A 17938-nucleotide genomic window follows, 5' to 3' on the forward strand; every position below is an offset into this window, starting at 1 on the left:
CCACCGCACTTCTGTGCCAAGAGAGGATTGGAATTGCAATGACATTTCTTTTGTAGCCCAGCCAGACATGAAAGGAGTGATGTAGATTAGAAATGCCGGTAGAGGATACTGGCAGTGGAGTCAAGGTTAAACGAGCCCAGCGGCCGAGGTCTTGCTCTGTAGTGAAACTGGAGGGCCTGTGGACCGCCCGGGACATACAGGGACATACAGAGCTGCTCACTGTCATTCTCTCGGTGCCTGCACTGCACCCCCTGCCAGTTCAGCACGGCATTCTGGGAAGGGTGTCAGGACTGCGAGCTGTAGCAGAGAGAGAGAGAGAGAGATGTTTTGGGAGGGGGGGTGCATTTTACATTTTTCGAGGGATCATCATACACAAATGACAGATAAAGACGACAGATCTTATTTCTTAGCTCATTAACCAGGTACAGCAGATGAATCACGCCATGTACAGCCTGGCTCCTGCTCAATCAGTCAGAGATGTCTTTATCAGGCTTCACTGCCGCGCGGGAGGGGGTGCGGGAGTGTGTGGGCTGTCAGCGCTCCACCCAGAGACGACGGCTCCAGCAGCTTCCCGCCGGTCTTCAGTCACTGCCTAATGGGAAACGACATCCAGCGAAACTCCAAAACCTTTTGTGGAGTGGGAAAAAAAAATAAACGTTTCCTTTTCCGAAACCAAATATTGCTGCAGAGTTACAGCCTGTCTCTGTGAAACACTAACATCACACTGCAAAGAGACAATTTTCTCCAGGGCCCCGGGCTCAGGGCTGGGAGAGGCACCGGGCTGCTCGTGGTGTTTCCAGTGAGGAGAGGCAGCTGTCCAGGGTGCTGCCTGTGTTCTGGTGTCAGACTGGACAAGCAGTCTCCTCCAGGGCCCCAAGGCTCAGGGCTGGGAGAGGCACGGGGCTGCTCGTGGTGTTTCCAGTGAGGAGAGGCAGCTGTCCAGGGTGCTGCCTGTGTTCTGGTGTCAGACTGCACAAGCAGTCTCCTCCAGGGCTCAGGGCTCAGAGCTGGGAGAGGCACGGGGCTGCTCGTGGTGTTTCCAGTGAGGAGAGGCTGCTGTCCAGGGTGCTGCCTGTGTTCTGGTGTCAGACTGGACAAGCAGTGTCCTCCAGGGCCCAAGGCTCAGGGCTGGGAGAGGCACGGAGCTGCTCGTGGTGTTTCCAGTGAGGAGAGGCAGCTGTCCAGGGTGCTGCCTGTGTTCTGGTGTCAGACTGCACAAGCAGTCTCCTCCAGGGCTCAGGGCTCAGAGCTGGGAGAGGCACCAGGCTGCTTGTGGTGTTTCCAGTGAGGAGAGGCAGCTGTCCAGGGTGCTGCCTGTGTTCTGGTGTCAGACTGGTGCTCGTTCTGTGCGTGAAGTGACGGCCCAGCCTCGTACTGCACTGATCACCATGCCTCTCCTCTTATCTCAGATTCAGCTGCTGCAGCTGCATCCCTGTTTAACTCCTGTGAGGACAGGAGAGACTGACAATTAATTCTCTCAATTAATCTTTTCCCCTGCCTCACCTACATTAGCACACCGGCATGCTAATTAACTCGCACAAGCAGCCTCTCCCTCCCCTGCTGCTGAAGGAGATTAGGGTGGATTCCTCTTAAGTAGTAATTACAAGTTTTTATCCGGTTCAGTTACTCCGATGAACTGGAATGATAAAAACCTAATTTCTGAAACGCAAACTGTGTGATAAAAACGGCTTATCTTGGCATCACATCGCTCAGTGAATCGACTTGGTTTCAGGGGTTTACGTTGTGGGCTGGGGAGCTGTATCCTGTCCCCGCTGCCCAGCTGCAGGTGAGTGAGGTTTCCAGGATGGCCCTCCCCCTCCTGTGCTTGGGGCAGGTGCTGCTGTCGAAGGGGCTGTGTCTCATGTCTCCCAGCTGCCCCAGACTGTTCCCTCTCGGAGCCCAGTGTACAGTCAAGGACTGTGACAAACGAACACAGACATTGAGGAGGGCAGCCACTAATTATTTCATACCCGTTCATTACCCTGTCATCACTGCTGCTGGTTTTAACCAACAATCCAGCCTCCCAGACACTCCTTACCTAATGCATTCAGATCTCATAGCTTGTCCCAGGAAACATACCCAGCCTGCATCTTGGGTTTTGTTTGGTTTATTTTATTTTGCAATTAGAAATGACCTGAAACATTATGTTTCTGGCGCGGAAACACAGTAAGTTTTAATCAGCCAACAGATCTTCTCTGGATGCTGGGGACTGAGCAGCTGAAGCGTGCTGGGCCCCGGTGCGTACCTGTTTTACAGCTTGGCACAGTCAACTAATTAGAGGAGCTCTTTTCCTGTGTCAAACAGAAACGATGCCGGTAGGTGTTTGCCAGTGAGAGGGAAAGCAGCTAGTTCTCTTGCCCGTGTGATAGTCTGCGCTCAGATTGTTAGCGTGTGTGTACAGTATGTTCCCCCTGGCTTGTGTAATGCTGCTGAGAGATCGCAATTAGATGTGATTTTTTTTTTCCATTTCAGTTAGAAGTTTATGCAAGAAACGTTTCCCCAAAGCGGCGTTTGCATACTTGTCGTTTCTGGAGCTGTTACTAGGAGTTAGAGCTCGAGGTGTAAAAATTCGCAGTGCGTGAATTCCAGATTCATAACAGCGAGCTGTGCGCGGTACAGTAGCTGGTTATTTTCATCTGCGTCCCTTTCATGTTGCCATGTGATCTCCGTGCATGAGCCGTGCCCCCCCCTCCGCAGCAGTGAACCCGAGTGGTGATGAGCTGCTAAGTGCTCTGAAGGTGGAGACGCATCTGTACTGTCATACTCCAGAAGGTGCTGAGCGTCTCAGCCTCCCCACAGTGAATTGTGAAAAGGGTGTGTTGTCGAAGTCTGCTGTAATAGGCGAGTGTCTGTCGGCCTGTGTGCAGGAGGAGTGAGCTGGTGGATGGGGAGCGGGGGTGACGGCGCAGGGGAGAGATCAGAAGCAGAGCATCACAGGCATGAACACCTGCAGAGACTGCCGGAGTTTAACGGGAATCCCAGATCAGACTCCGGGGGTAAAGCGCTTTGATCCGTCTCAGGTTTCCCCAGCTACAGAGCTTCACACAAGCCAGGATATTTTGCTGGAGAATTTAGGCTTCTTGCTTCTTGCCGTGAGTCAGTATGAAAAGAAAGAGACGTAAAGTTAATCATCTGTTATTTCTATTTGCAGTGCAATTTGTGCTGGAATGCCTGAAAGGGAACTGCTGTCTAGTGCTGTGATGAAGGATCAAATTTCTGAAGATGTTTCCAAATGAAGGAACTGGGATTTGGCACTTTTTTTGCTGGAGGACATTTCCGGGTTCCCTGTCTGAAGATTGAAAATGTTCTCTTTCTCCCCTGCAGACTGGAAAAGAGTCAAAACCCAAAATGGATTGAAGTGCGGCTCAGCAGGCCTCTGCGCCTCAGAAAAAGAGTCCGGTTTCAAAGCAGTGTCAGCTGGACGGGGCGTCTGACACCCCCACTGCTCTCACGCACAGCCTGCAGAGCTTGGGGTTCAACCTGCTGAGAGGACGGGGCGTCTGACACCCCCACTGCTCTCTCTCACGGCCTGCAGAGCTTGGGGTTCACCCCGCTGAGAGGACAGGACGTCTGACACCCCCACTGCTCTCACGCACAGCCTGCAGAGCTTGGGGTTCACCCCGCTGAGAGGATGGGACGTCTGACACCCCCACTGCTCTCACGCACAGCCTGCAGAGCCTGGGGTTCACCCCGCTGAGAGGACGGGGCGTCTGACACCCCCACTGCTCTCTCTCACAGCCTGCAGAGCTTGGGGTTCACCCCGCTGAGAGGATGGGACGTCTGACACCCCCACTGCTCTCACGCACAGCCTGCAGAGCCTGGGGTTACCCCGCTGAGAGGACGGGGCGTCTGACACCCCCACTGCTCTCTCTCACAGCCTGCAGAGCTTGGGGTTCACCCCGCTGAGAGGACGGGGCGTCTGACACCCCCACTGCTCTCACGCACAGCCTGCAGAGCTTGGGGTTCACCCCGCTGAGAGGATGGGACGTCTGACACCCCCACTGCTCTCACGCACAGCCTGCAGGGCCTGGGGTTACCCCGCTGAGAGGACTCAGCGTCTGACACCCCCACAGCTCTCTCTCACAGCCTGCAGAGCTTGGGGTTCACCCCGCTGAGAGGATGGGGCGTCTGACATCCCCACTGCTCTCACGCACAGCCTGCAGAGCCTGGTGTTCACCCCACTGACAGGATGGGGCGTCTGACACCCCCACTGCTCTCTCTCACGGCCTGCAGAGCCTGGGCTGTTCTGAAACACGCACAACAAGAGCCTGTCCCCCCGGATCGGAGGCTGCCTGCCTGAGGCAGAAATGTCCTTTGGAACCAGTAGGTATCGACTCCTCCTGCCATCTGTACACAGGTCTTTTCTGGAATGCGAATTTTGTTTGTTTGCTTTTTCATAGAAAAAAAAAATACATCTACCCTGCTCTCATGCATCTCCTGGGACATGTTTTATTGTTTGGGAAAAAAAAAAGCCAAAGAAATAAACCCACTTAATAGAATGAATACAGAAACTCTTTTTTTTTTCTTAGTTTGATTTTATTTCACATCATCAATAATGAATGAGGATAAAAACAATCAGTTTTCTGTTTCCTGAGATGTTATTGTTTTAGAGAAGACACTTTCAATGCAATTTCATTCCGTTCCCTGCGTCTCCCAGGAAGGCAGGCTGGGGGATCACAGGTGAGAGAGCAGCTTGATCCGAGCCTCCTCCTGAGAGCCGGCTCAGCCTGCGTCCGGCCTCAGCGCCGAGGTCAGGGCTCTGAACTCAGAACCGGGCTGTTGTGGGTTTAAATAATGAGCTGGGCTCTGCTGCCGTGCTGCCCAGAAAGGCTTTTCCCTCAGGCTGCTTCGGAAAAACGTGCCCTGCTCTACGGATGGGGGGAGGAAGATGCTACGAGCAAACCTATCAGCCACATTCCCTGATTATCTGCGGGATCACTTGAGCCAGCTGCTGCCGTCTTCTCCCGATCCTTCTGAAACAACGTGCAGGAGACGGGAATTCAACCCCCACCCGGGCTACACTTCATTGATTGTGCATTGTTTCTCTTGCCAGATCATTCCCGGAAATCCGGCGTCTTGTCTCTCCGTACCTGGACCACGCCCCTCTGCTCTTGTCGCCCAGGCTGCTGCCCGTGAAGAAGAGTCTGAAGGAGGGGGCACGGCGCCCCTGAGACACACTCCAGGGGAATCTGGGGGAAAGGTCCCTTGGAAACAGACAGACAAACAGAGCCGACTTGCCGTGCAGAATTTCCAGAACTGTGGCCTCGAGAGGCTGGGGCAACGCCAGTGCAGACTCGGGGTCCCAGCCTGGAGGGCTGAGACCAGGGCACGAGCTGGACCAGTGCCCCTGGGACTGTGCAGCCTAGTTACCCCTGACCGTGAGAGAGCCGCATGGGTGCCAGCAGGACTGCAGACTCCTTCTGGTTTCCATTTCCTCCCAGATCTGAATCGCCGAATCGTACAAATTAGGTGGGGAAGAATGCAAACCAGCTGAGTTTTCCGGGTCTTAATCACTTGCTAATTGAACGATCCCTTTACATTTTGGAGAAACTTGCCACCCCGGGCTCGGAACTGCCTATAATAGTGTTATAAATAGGGTGAAGAAAATAGAAAAGAGAGCCGGATAGACAAACATTTAAATAATTAAAAGCCTCCAAATCTCACAGATATGTCACAGATATACCCAAGCAGCTGGTGTAATTTTGAGGCACCTGAGTCTTTTAGACTCTGACACTGTTATAGCAAAAGAGTAATAAATGAGAGGCAAACCAGGACAAAAAAACAAGTATTCACGGAACAGTGACAGAAAATTAATCAACTCACAACGTTACACACATGCAACATAAAACATAATACTGCATAATACATCCCAGAGGCCTAAATTCTACCATCAGACAAAAACCTAGACTGCTAACTCTGGAATGTGAACTCCTATGCCATACCTAAACAGTCCAACGAGAGAAATAGCCTGTGCCCTAAACCATCAGAAAAGGACTCGGGGCTAAATCTCCCTTCCAATAAACCTGGACGCTCTAAAATGAATGGAATGTCCCAATTTTAAAAACACATCAACAACTAGGAGATAATTTATTTAGTCTATGTATTCCATAAATAAGAATGACGATACATAAATCAAAACAAGTTGGAATTTCTTACCATAATAGGATGGCAAGCTCTGCTTAACAAGGTTCAAATTACTTAGCTAGAATCTGGTCTCCAAATTGGATCAGAATAAGGTCCTCTCACCTGACTAATTTCTTCTCTCTGTTCTGTCACTCATCTGTCCTCCCTCCTTGCTTCTCTCACTTTACCTGGCTTGTATCTTGTGTTTCTGGACTGATGACGACTCTAATGATTCGCCAAAGAGTTAATTCAGTAGACTAAACCAAAAGATACCCTTTGACCCTCTGTGTTTACCAGTCCTGCAGCTGGGTAAACTAAGCATATTTATTTAGAGCTTGAGAACTGAGAGACCTTGTATTGAAATGTCAATGACAATGTGTATTGTCACACAGCTTTGTTAAGTGCCTTGGGGCAACCATGTTGTGAAAGGCACTATATAAAATTGAATTGAATTGAATACAAACTTTAGCTTTTACCAAATCCCTTCCAGTCATAACATTATGAACAGCCGAGACATGCAGGGATGAGAGTCAAAGCAAGGCAACCAGTGAATTCATGGTGTGATTTTTTCTGTTCGCTTATGATCTTGCTCATTACAGGAAGAGGAAATGAATCGATGAGTCAACAGAGAGGGAGTATTGAAACTTCATCACTGCCAAATCATCGACAGGTGAGTCACCAGGCGCCCAACTGACACATCACTGCCACATTGTCAACAGGGTGAGTCGCTATTCATCCAACATACTGTAGATATCATCACTGCCAAATCCTCAATAGGCTGAGTCACCAGGCGTCCAACTAAAATATCATCACTGTCAAATCCTCAATAAGGTGAGTCACCAGGCATCTAACTAAAATATAATCACTGCCAAATCCTCAATAGGGTGAGCCACCAGGCGTCCAACTAAAATATCATCACTGCCAAATCCTCAATAGGGTGAGTCACCAGGCGTCCAACTAAAATATCATAAGTGCCAAATCCTCGTAGGGTGAGTCACCAGGCATCCAAATTCAAATATCATCACTGCCAAATCCTCAATAGGGTGAGTCACCAGGCGTCCAACTAAAATATCATCACTGCCAAATCCTCAATAGGTCACCAGGTGTCCAAGTGACACATCACAACCAAATCATGGACAGAGTGACTCACCTGTCATTCTCCCGAAAGATCATCACTGCTAAATCATCCTCAGGGTGAATCATCAGGTGTTCTACTTAATCATCAGGTGTTCTATTCAAACATTTTCAGTAAATGAGTCACCAGAAGTCCTTCTTAAACAAAAGTGTTCTTCACAAGTTAGTCACAGTAATAAAATTGAATCGTTTCAGCCATTCGGTGTATGTCTTTAAAGTTTCGTACGTTCCGTAAAGCTCATATCAGCAGGAACAGTAAAAGCCTACCAGCATGTGATTATATAGAGTGGAGTCTAATTTAACAGAGTCCCTGTTTCAGCTAACGTCCAGAGCAGCAGTGCTCCTGTGACATAATTAAAATCTATTACACATCAGAATGTCTTGATAACTTGCACAGCTGCAGTGAGATGTAGCTTCTTTAAAACTTTACTTCACTCAAAAGAATCTGCTCTCAGTGAAAAGAGCACTGGCATCTTTTGTATCGCGTCTAAAATGATAACGTTGTGTTTGTCCAGGAGAGTGAGTTCCACAAAATCCAGCTGTCATTCACCTGAATCAAATGGGTCAGACAGGTCCAGTAACCCCTTTCATTTACACTGTTCTTCTGTTCTTTTATCTTTAAAATCGGTGTCACACAGTTGGATGGAAGCTCCACTTAGGTAGAGGAGGAAAGGGGTACCACAGTGAATAATGTGACTTTGTGTATGGCACATATATAATGTGGTGAAGACAATGACCATTCTCAGAGCTCTTGTACCTTTCAATAAAACACATCTGCTGGCACTCATATAGGCCTCCCCGCTGGAGACACACCTTAGCACTTAGGCATCCATGCAAATTAGTGAGATTGGCTGACTGCTCTCACAAAGTGTGAGATCTTGATCTTTATTAATAATAGGAATATGTTACTGATACCCACCCCTTGGAAAGGTTCTTTACCATCTGCATCAGGAGGATCACCCTCGGCCCTGCCCTGAACCACCTCTTGAGATTCAGACACCCGGTGGGAAATCACAATCTTTACCTCGCGTCAGATTGAGACTCTGCGTGATGTCGAGGGTTTTTGTGCACTGCACCTGCCAGCAATGACACCTGTGCTGACCTGCCTGCTAGAATATCTGCAAAGCATCCATTTCTGCGGAGTCTCGGAGCTTTTGAGTGGCTGGGTCGATTGCCGTTAAAATAAGAATTCTGCAGAGATCTATGTAGCAGAAATTCAGCTGAATGTCCAAGCAGCAGATGTAACATGTTCTAACAGGTTAGATCACTAATGCCGTGGCCTCGGAAAAGGTGAGTCACAGAGTTTGTGCGGCTCCTGTTCGGGATTCAGTTTTTCCTCCTAAAATACAAGACAAACGCGGAAGAATTCATGAAGTCTCTTACAGGTTCCCATTTCAGTATTCCAGTTAGGTCCTGGTAAATGCAAGAGACAGACTAGATGTGTTTGGTGAAGCACGCCTGGCTGAGGGAAAGGCCAGACCCCCCTCTATATTGTGAGGATTGATCCAGAGGTGTAGAGGGGGTGCGAGAGATATGAGTGACGGGACGCCCCAGGTGCAAGAAGACATGAGAGGTTAGGATCTAACCTTATTCCTAAATTTCTGTGTCATAAACATGAATGTAAGGGTAGTGACTGAACCCCTTCCAAAATCCTTTGAATTGGGAACCAAGAAAAGCTTTATTGTGAACCCGATGCCAATCTGAACTCCTCTTAGAAAGGAGTTTTAGAACAATAACAGCAGGAAAAATGAGGTCAAACCGGTTCTGGGGTCTGGGGTCTGGGGTCTGGCCCAGTGCAGCAGTAATAAATTACCCACCTGCCCAGAGCTCTGGAAGTGAGCAAACTGGTTGGGCTGGGCGTCAGCCTCACATCCCTTAAAGGCCCACTTCCCCATTACAGACATCTTAAGAAAGTCATTAACAACCTGCAAGGGAAAGGCTTTCTTCTCTCATTAGTGCCCCCATAGATATTGTTAGAGTATTTCATATAATATTTACACACAGACTGTAATTTATGGGAAAATGAGTAGACACTGGTGTATTTAAATGGACGGTTAGATCAATTCCCCTCCTGCCCAATAGAGGGCACTGTGGAAGCAGGGCAGTGTCTGGTTATAATAATAATAATAATTGCTTACACTTATATAGCGCTTTTCTGGACACTCCACTCAAAGCGCTTTACAGGTAATGGGGACTCCCCTCCACTCTACCACCAATGTGCAGCATGGCTTCTTGGGCATTATATGCAATCCTGGCCTTGAGTGTGGCTTTGGCCTATAGTGTAGGTGGATGTCAGATTGCTGTAGCTTCAATATGCCAGACAAAGCCACCCCGTTTACAAGTCTTTTCTCTTTTCCTTCCAAGCCTGCTGCCACAACAGAAGACTTAAATCACCTGCACCTGGTCAGTGTTCAGTTTTTCTTTGTTGACACAGGCAAACACATATTTGAAGTGGCAAAAATATAGCTGTCTTCTATGAGGGGACAAGGCAAGTTTCAGGAAAATGGTTTCTGTATTCAAGTATTCAGGGAAGAGTGACTTTGGAAAGTTCCACAGTCTCAAAGAAATGCGGAATGCGCAGAGACTTTATAGATTTCATGACAAGGTTAAGCTGCCAGTTCTGCCTTCGACAATAAAGGACGGGATTTGTACAGAAGTGTAACAGCACGGCTTGTTCACTGCCGCCTCGAGGCGGCCGCGATTAGATAAGTTTCTCTTGCAGAACCCGCTTGTCAGCAGCTTCACAAGAGATCTGTTAGTTTAACTAAGACGGCGGAAAATCACAGCTTATAGACGGAGAAAAACTAGTTTTACACTGTGAAACACTAAGTGCAATGTTAATGCTTCTTCAGCTGTATGTCTGGCTGAAAGCTTGAACTCTCCCCATGTATCTACCGCAGTCAGATCAGACACTCTTCCTCAGAGGAGTGTGCATGACTGATTACAGCACTCAGGTGTGTGCCCAACATAACATCGCTCATCACGTTCCAGCAGGAATACGGACAGGAGGTAAGGATCTTAACCTGGCATCGGAGGATCCTAAACCGAAGCGAAAGCATTTTTTTGCACGACTTATGCATTTCCACATATCCCAGTCTGCCTGGTTTCTCACTCCCGTTCCTCCTTGCAGGACTGGAAAAGCCCGGCGTGTTTGTGTTTCTGCAGACGAGGAGGCTGCTGCCAGACCAGAAGGCTTATTAGCAAACCTACAAACATCCCGTTGCTTTAGATGAGACAGCCGTGTCATGGCAACATCTGCATCGCTCCTCCAGGAAATCTGAACAGCCAGCCAGCATTTGATCAGCGAATCTGATCCAGGACAAAAGAGAAATATTAGTCATACAGACCACAAAGCAATGTCAAGAAGGATTTAAAGACTTGATTCATTAAAAGAGTACCTAGTATGTGCTAAATGAAACTCGGGAGGTTAATCCCGTTTTTTTCATTCCAAACATCAACAGGCACAAAGACCCTCCTAACACAGGCGGAACACACCAATGGGATATCTCTCTCTCCTTAATTCCCCACAAAACAATTCTGCCAAACAACAAGGTTACACGTCTCCGCTGTTTGAGGAACAATTAAAAAAAACACACACCCAGCTATCCGCATCCATCAAAACAAGACTCTACAGTATGTTGAAAGATGTTGTGAGACAGCAATTAGGACCTTATGCAATACAGGGTACAGAAAGAAGGACTAGAACCCAACTGCTGGACTGGACTCGACTCCAGTGTCCTTCAGAGATCTCACTGCTGGACTGGACCCCAGTGTCCTTCAGAGATCTCCTCTCCCCTGTACAGACTGGTCACTGCTGGACCGGACTCCAGTGTCCTTCAGAGACGTCCTCTCTCCTGTACAGACTGGTCACTGCTGGACTGCTGGAGTCCCAGTGTCCTTCAGAGATCTCGTCTCTCCTGAACAGACAAGTCACTGCTGGACTGGACTCCAGTGTCCTGTAGAGCTCACACTGCTGGACTGGACTCCAGTGTTCTTCAGAGCTCTCACTGCTGGACTGGGCCCCAGTATCCTTCAGAGATCTCCTCTCTCCTGAACAGACAAGTCACTGCTGGACTGGACTCCAGTGTCCTTCAGAGATCTCCTCTCCCCTGTACAGACTGGTCACTGCTGGACCGGACTCCAGTGTCCTTCAGAGACGTCCTCTCTCCTGTACAGACTGGTCACTGCTGGACTGCTGGAGTCCCAGTGTCCTTCAGAGATCTCGTCTCTCCTGAACAGACAAGTCACTGCTGGACTGGACTCCAGTGTCCTGTAGAGCTCACACTGCTGGACTGGACTCCAGTGTCCTTCAGAGATCTCACTGCTGGACTGGACACCAGTGTCCTTCAGAGATCTCCTCTCCCCTGTACAGACTGGTCACTGCTGGACTGGACACCAGTGTTCTTCAGAGCTCTCACTGCTGGACTGGGCCCCAGTATCCTTCAGAGATCTCCTCTCTCCTGAACAGACTGGTCACTGCTGGACTGGACTCCAGTGTCCTTCAGAGCTCTCACTGCTGGACTGGACTCCAGTGTCCTTCAGAGCTCTCACTGCTGGACTGGACTCCAGTGTCCTTCAGAGATCTCCTCTCTCCTGTACAGACTGGTCACTGCTGGACTGGACCCCAGTGTCCTTTAGAGATCTCACTGCTGGACTGGACACCAGTGTTCTTCAGCGATCTCTCCCCTGTACAGACTGGACACTGCTAGACTGGACTCCAGTATCCTTCAGAGACGTCCTCTCTCCTGTACAGACTGGTCACTGCTGGACTGGTCCCAGTGTCCTTCAGAGACGTCCTTTCTCCTGTACAGACTGGTCACTGCTGGACTGGACCCCAGTGTCCTGCAGAGATCCCCCCTTCCGGATCCTTGCACCCCCTCAGTAAATAACGTCCTCTTGGCCAGATTTGGCGACCATTAAGGATTGCTGTGCTCATCACAGCTCAGCAAGCCCACAATTTGAATATTATTTTGTCTCAAGCCGTCCTCCGTCCTGATTACTTTGCTCTCCAGACTCTCCAGAGCTGCATGAGAAGAACACTCTGATACACGGTGATTTACGCGTTTACCCGTTCGTACGGCGGAGCTGTGCTGGAGCAATCAGAGTGAAGTACCACCTCGAGGGGAAGGCAGTGTCCCACCTGGGAGGAGAGAGCACTACACAGAGTTCACGCTCCAAGACACTGACACAAACACCCAGCGCTGATTACGAAAACTCATTCAAAATTCGTCGGCTTCGTCTTAACACTCGAGGGCGAGCGGAGCTCCGGGCTGTCAGCCGCGTCTCCCGGTCTGAGTCCGTGCTGCTGCTTCCGAGCTCAGCTTTCCAGTCGGCACCTGCGTCTCCTCGGCGCTGCGTCCGTCTCGCACGGCAGGAAGCCCCCCTGGATCCAGCTGTGTTTGTGTCCGAGCTGTAAAGCCAGCAGCCACGTCACCCTGCAGCTCACAGCTGGCAGCCCACTGAAGCTCAGCAGGTGTGAGCCTGGTCAGTACCTGGATGGGAGAGCTCCTGGGAAAAACTAAGGTTGCTGCTGGAAGAGGTGTTAGTGCGGCCAGCAGGGGGCGCTCACCCTGTGGTCCATGTGGGTCCTCATGCCCCAGTATAGTGACAGGGACACTATACTGTAAAACAGGCGCCGTCCTTCGGATGAGACGTAAAACCGAGGTCCTGACTCTCTGTGGTCATTAAAAATCCCAGCGTCCTGGTCACAATTTCCCATTGGCCTTTGCCAATCATGGCCTCCTAATAACCCCCATCTCTGAACTGGCTCCATCATTCTGTTCTCCTCCCCACTGATCTCTGATGTGTGGTGAGCGTTCTGGTGCACTATGGCTGCTGTCGCATCATCCAGGTGGGGCTGCACACTGCTGGTGGTGGAGGGGAGACCCCATTACCTGTAGAGCGCTTTGAGAGGAGTGTCCAGAAAAGCGCTATATAAGTGTAAGAAGTTATTCTTATTATTAAATGGGGCTGAAGTGTATGGGGCTGAGCTGGCCGTCCTGTCCCGCGAGCGCGCGCGGACTGCCAGCGGGGGCCGGCTCTCTCCTCGGCGCTGGCGGGGCGCTGGCGGGGATGGGCTCATTGGCCGCCCCGAGCTCGATCGCCAGCTGTGTGCCGGGGCTCCAGCATGCTGCACGCCCCGGCACACAGAGGCCAGTTTCTTCTGTAGGAGCGCCAGAGGCAGCGCGCTTCTGCACAGCGTTCCTGAGGCTGCTGGAGGTAACAGAGACCGCCTCCACAGAATCAGCTCGTGGTTGATCGTAAGCAAATACAGTACAGTATTTGGGGAGGGAGGACTTGCCTTTCTGTTAAGAAACTCAGGCAAGTGAAAGTGACAGCGCTGCTCATCTGAGAGAGAAGACTGCCTCCAGAAAGTGAAGCAGTCTCTTCTGCTGACAATGACTGGTGCTCTGCTCAAGTCGTGAACGATTCCCCGAGTGCGGGATCGCTTGCGTGCTGATCTCCTCCCTTCCAGCGGGGGGCGCCGTGGAGCCACACAGCCGCCTCTCGGCTTTCTCCGCGATGGCAGCGAGGCGTTTGCTGGGGAGTCGGCGTTTGCTCAGAGTCCCTAAACTTGAAGCTGCAATTGTCATCTTCGTTCCTAATCTTGGCTTGTCGGAACATAAAAACACGACTTTGAGAGAGTGAGCAGAGGCACAGGCGCTCTTTCTCTCTAAATGCTCTCCAGCTGGGACTGAACAAGTGTCTTCTCCCCCGGAACCCTCCTCCCTGACGTGGGCGTGTGCAGTGAAGTGCGCCTGTGTTGGCACAGCCCGGCTCTCGTCTTTGCCAAGGTTTGTTTAGTGCCTCTCGTACTGGAGCGCGTTGTGAGGTGTGGGGCCGCGCTGAGCCCGGTGTTTTGCTTTTGGAGTCGCCGGGCGCTCGGCTGGTGACGTCAGCCCGTCTGCGCAGAGCCGGAGGCTCGACGTGGAAAATCTCCAATTAGGAACGGCAACGTGGTTTCCAGTTAAAAATCAAAACTTTAATTTCTTCTCGAAAGCTATTACGGTGCCTCCTAATTGTAAAACAAATGATAGTGCAAGGTTAATAGGAACAGAATGGAAGCGGAGATGAGGCTGATGAGCCGCCCGTGCCGGGGACGCGCCAGGGGCGCAGTCCGGCCCCCGGAGCCCGGCGAGGACGGGGCCTGCCGGATTAACAAACTGGAACAAGACGGGAATTAGGAAGCGAATTAAAGCTCGGAGAAAGGCAAGCGAGTCCGAGGGGTCTTCTCTGGAAGTCCTTTTTTTTCCGAGCCTGCGGATTAACTGCAAAACAATAAAGCCTGCCTGTTAATTAAGAGTTACGGTTCTGCTTTCCCAAATCCCTGTAATACTTCCTGTACGCGCAACCCAGTACTCGCTCACACACTCATACACTCACCCACATATTTGCTCCCACAAACACAGACACACACTCACACATATACACACATAACACATTTACACACTCTTACAGTATGCACACATATACACAATCGTACACACAAATTCACACACACCCAGTCCTACAGAATTTGCACACACACACACACTTTTACACTCTTTCGCATACAGTACATTCACACACTCGTACGTGGTCAAACACATCCTCACACACGCACGCGCTGTACACAGACACTCTCCCTGCAGTCCCACTCGCAGGACGAAGCCCTCAGCCTGAGTGAAATCGGCGCGCAGTGTTGATCGAACCCCGGTGCCCTCTGCCGTGTCCCTGCTGATCCCCGCTCACGCCGGCAGACAGCACCAGCGCCTCGCAGAAAATAACCCGCGGGTCTCTGTAGGAGTGTCCCAGTTCTCTGGAAACCGAGCGCAATGAAACCGGCGCAGACTAACCCAGATTGCTACGGCCAAGCTCATATTGTATTGTAACGCTTACGGCCGACAGGCACTGTGTAAGAGCCGGCGTACCAGAGCGGGTGACGTCACCGCCCTTCCCTGTGATAGCAGGACCACAGCTACTGGGCTGTGGAGAGATCTCTCTTTAGCTCACGGGGCTAGGTCGCTGCAGAGAGACGCGGAAGTCCCGGGTTCGAGCCTCCAGTCGGGATGGGGCCGACCAGATGCGGCAAGGGCGCCCGCCTGAGCCCCCGTTGCGTTACATTGGTGTCAGCAGCGGGGTGGGATAGCCCTTCGCCGGGGACGGCGATTTAAGCGGGGGAGAGTGTAACGCTTACGGCCGACAGGCACTGTGTAAGAGCCGGCGTACCAGAGCAGGTGACGTCACCGCCCTTCCCTGTGATAGCAGAACTACAGCTACTGGGCTGTGGAGAGATCTCTCTTTAGCTCACGGGGCTGGGTCGCTGCAGAGAGACGCGGAAGTCCCGGGTTCGAGCCACCTATACTTTGGGCCGACCAGATGCGGCAAGGGCGCCCGCCTGAGCCCCCGTTGCGTTACAGTATACTGTATATCGATGCCTGTCCGCAGGCAGGGCTCCACGGTGTGTTCTTCCCGGGGGGGTTTCTGGGTGCAGATCAGGGCCCTCTGTTCCTGTGTCACTTCGCTCCCTCAGCGCCGAGCCCTCGCCACCCGCTGTGGCGGTCAGTCAGCTGACCGGCTGACCGCGCGGCAGGTCGGGCCTCAGACGGGAGTGCGCGACACGCACCTGCACTGGACGCCAGCCGGAGAGTGCATACTGGACGCTGTGTGTCGTCTGTGCTGGCCAGCAGCAGGGGGTGTCTCTGCTGAGGCACAAACCTGGCAGAAGCGAATCCCCCTCCTCCTCTGGCCTGTGGCCTTCGCTGACGCACGGACGCACGGTGTCATGCTCCCTACTGCCTCCAGGGGGCCCTGAACGACTCTGCAGCTCACAGCGGCGCGGGGGGGGGGGCGTTTTAGGACAGCTCAGTTTCGTGGAGCTGGATGCAGCCGACGCATTAAAACAGAAAGGCTCTTGTTAAATCATGTTAATTGCGAGCCGGACTTTTATTTTCTTCCCACCGCTCTCTGGCTTCTACGGCGGCTCCATGCTAATCAGCTCAGGGTCTTCTGCGTGTCCTCTCCAGCCAGGACGCTGTCCGCTATCTCGACTCTTCAGCAGGCGAGCTCTGTCGGACACAGAGTGCCATTTCACACAAGTCTCACGCTCGGGAGTCACCTGGCGGGCTTTCCTTGGGGCCTTCAGAGGTCTGAAGAACCGCCCCTGGCCCCCGGTGGGTGTGCAGGGTTTGGGGGGTCCCGGCAGCCCCTGCTGTGTCTGTTTTACCTGGTTTGGCTCTGGAGCTGTGAATGTCTGATCATCAGGGCGGCTTCTGTCCTCAGCCCCCGGCCTTTGTGTGAGGCCTGCACTCCTCTCCCTCCTCTGGACCCGCCTGTCCCTGCTGTCCCGCTTTCCCTCAGCTCCTGTACTCAGGAGGAGGCTGTGGCTTTCTGCCCTGACGGCGGCCGGGGGAAAGGTCACGCCGTCGGGCTGGCGGGGATGGGTGCGTTTCTCTCCGCGACCTCCCAGACAGACAGACAGACAGCTGGTATTTGTCTCTTCGCGTCTGCCCTGATTGACGCGGCCGTGTTTCCTTTCTAATTTCTCTCTTTTGTTTCTGCACGGCGGGGGAAATGTCAGGGGGGTGCCGCGACTGCAATTACCAGCTGACTCCGGGACGTGCGGACGGCAGCCCGGGCCGTTTCCCCCCTCGCGCGGGGCCGTTTTTTTATTTTTAATTTCGACGCGGTCTGACATTTGAGGAGGCGTGCGAAAGGTTAGCGCCTGGCACTCTGACGGGAGCCGGATTTCTCTGCCTCTCCCTGACAATTAGGGGCAGAGAGCCGGTTTAAATGACAGAGCAGCGAGGCGGCTGCTCTCTCCTCCCCGGTGTTAATTGGACTCCTCTTCTCCTTCGTTAATAAATGATCAGAGTGCGGCGCCGGCCGGAGTACGGACTGTTAACGCACCGTGGCAGGGAGGGCCGGTCGGATCGGGGTGTGTTCTCGGCCTCCGGCAGACGCGGCCCGTTATGAATCAGTTTAAAACGAGCCAGCGTGTCGGCAGACGGAGCCGCACCACGGTGCGTCCGGCAGCGCTCTGAGAGCCCTCTCTCTGGTCAGTAGCGCCGGGGGGGCTGAGTCATTCTCCTGTGCCGGCCGACGGTATCGAGCGCCGGATGTAGGAGCAGGTTTTTTAAACGGCCGGCCGTGCGCTCTGGTCTTCGCCAGCTGTTTGTGCTCCGAGAAAGGCCACATTGGTTTATGGATCGGACGCGCGTTTCTTTAATTCCCCCTCCTCCCCGGGCTTGGAAACGAGAGCTCTTCACCGCCGATCGATGATGCTGAGCCTTTGTCTGGTGAAGTCTTTACAATACAATAGCGAGACGCGCGCGGCGCGAGGAGCCTCTCTCAAGGGCAGCCCCAGCGCGGCGTGATCGGCGGCGGTAAAGGGCTCTGTGTTGTGCTTTTCCTGCTGCAACAAGAGATATCAAAGTAGAACACGACTTCAAAGCCCCTCTCGGTCTCATTTTGAAATCCTATGCTTTGATTCTCTTTCTCTGTTGACGTTTTTTTTTCATATCAGCATGCGGTAAAGCAATTCGCCTTCGCAAAGTTTGAGAACACAAACGCTTCTCACTTGTTTTAGTAAGGTTAGGCCCCCGGCGCCAGCGAGCCACCGCAGAGAGGCGGGATTCATTCAGATGCAGTGAAATGTGCTTCTTGATTCTTTTTATCCGAAATAGGTCGGTCCGGATCGGTC

The 17938-nt window shown here is 52.0% G+C and overlaps 1 long non-coding RNA gene across 1 annotated transcript; it reads left to right on the plus strand.

Annotated features, from left to right (window-relative positions):
* Positions 1–4107: 4107 nt before the first annotated feature.
* On the plus strand, positions 4108–7439 carry LOC148675037 (uncharacterized). Its single transcript, XR_015935589.1, has 3 exons — positions 4108–4323; positions 5054–5469; positions 6723–7439. It is a non-coding gene; the product is annotated as an uncharacterized LOC148675037 (long non-coding RNA).
* Positions 7440–17938: the final 10499 nt, after the last annotated feature.

Source organism: Lepisosteus platostomus, chromosome 3 (genome assembly GCF_059453375.1).
Source record: "Lepisosteus platostomus isolate fLepPlt1 chromosome 3, fLepPlt1.hap1, whole genome shotgun sequence".
Lineage (NCBI taxonomy): Eukaryota > Metazoa > Chordata > Actinopteri > Semionotiformes > Lepisosteidae > Lepisosteus > Lepisosteus platostomus.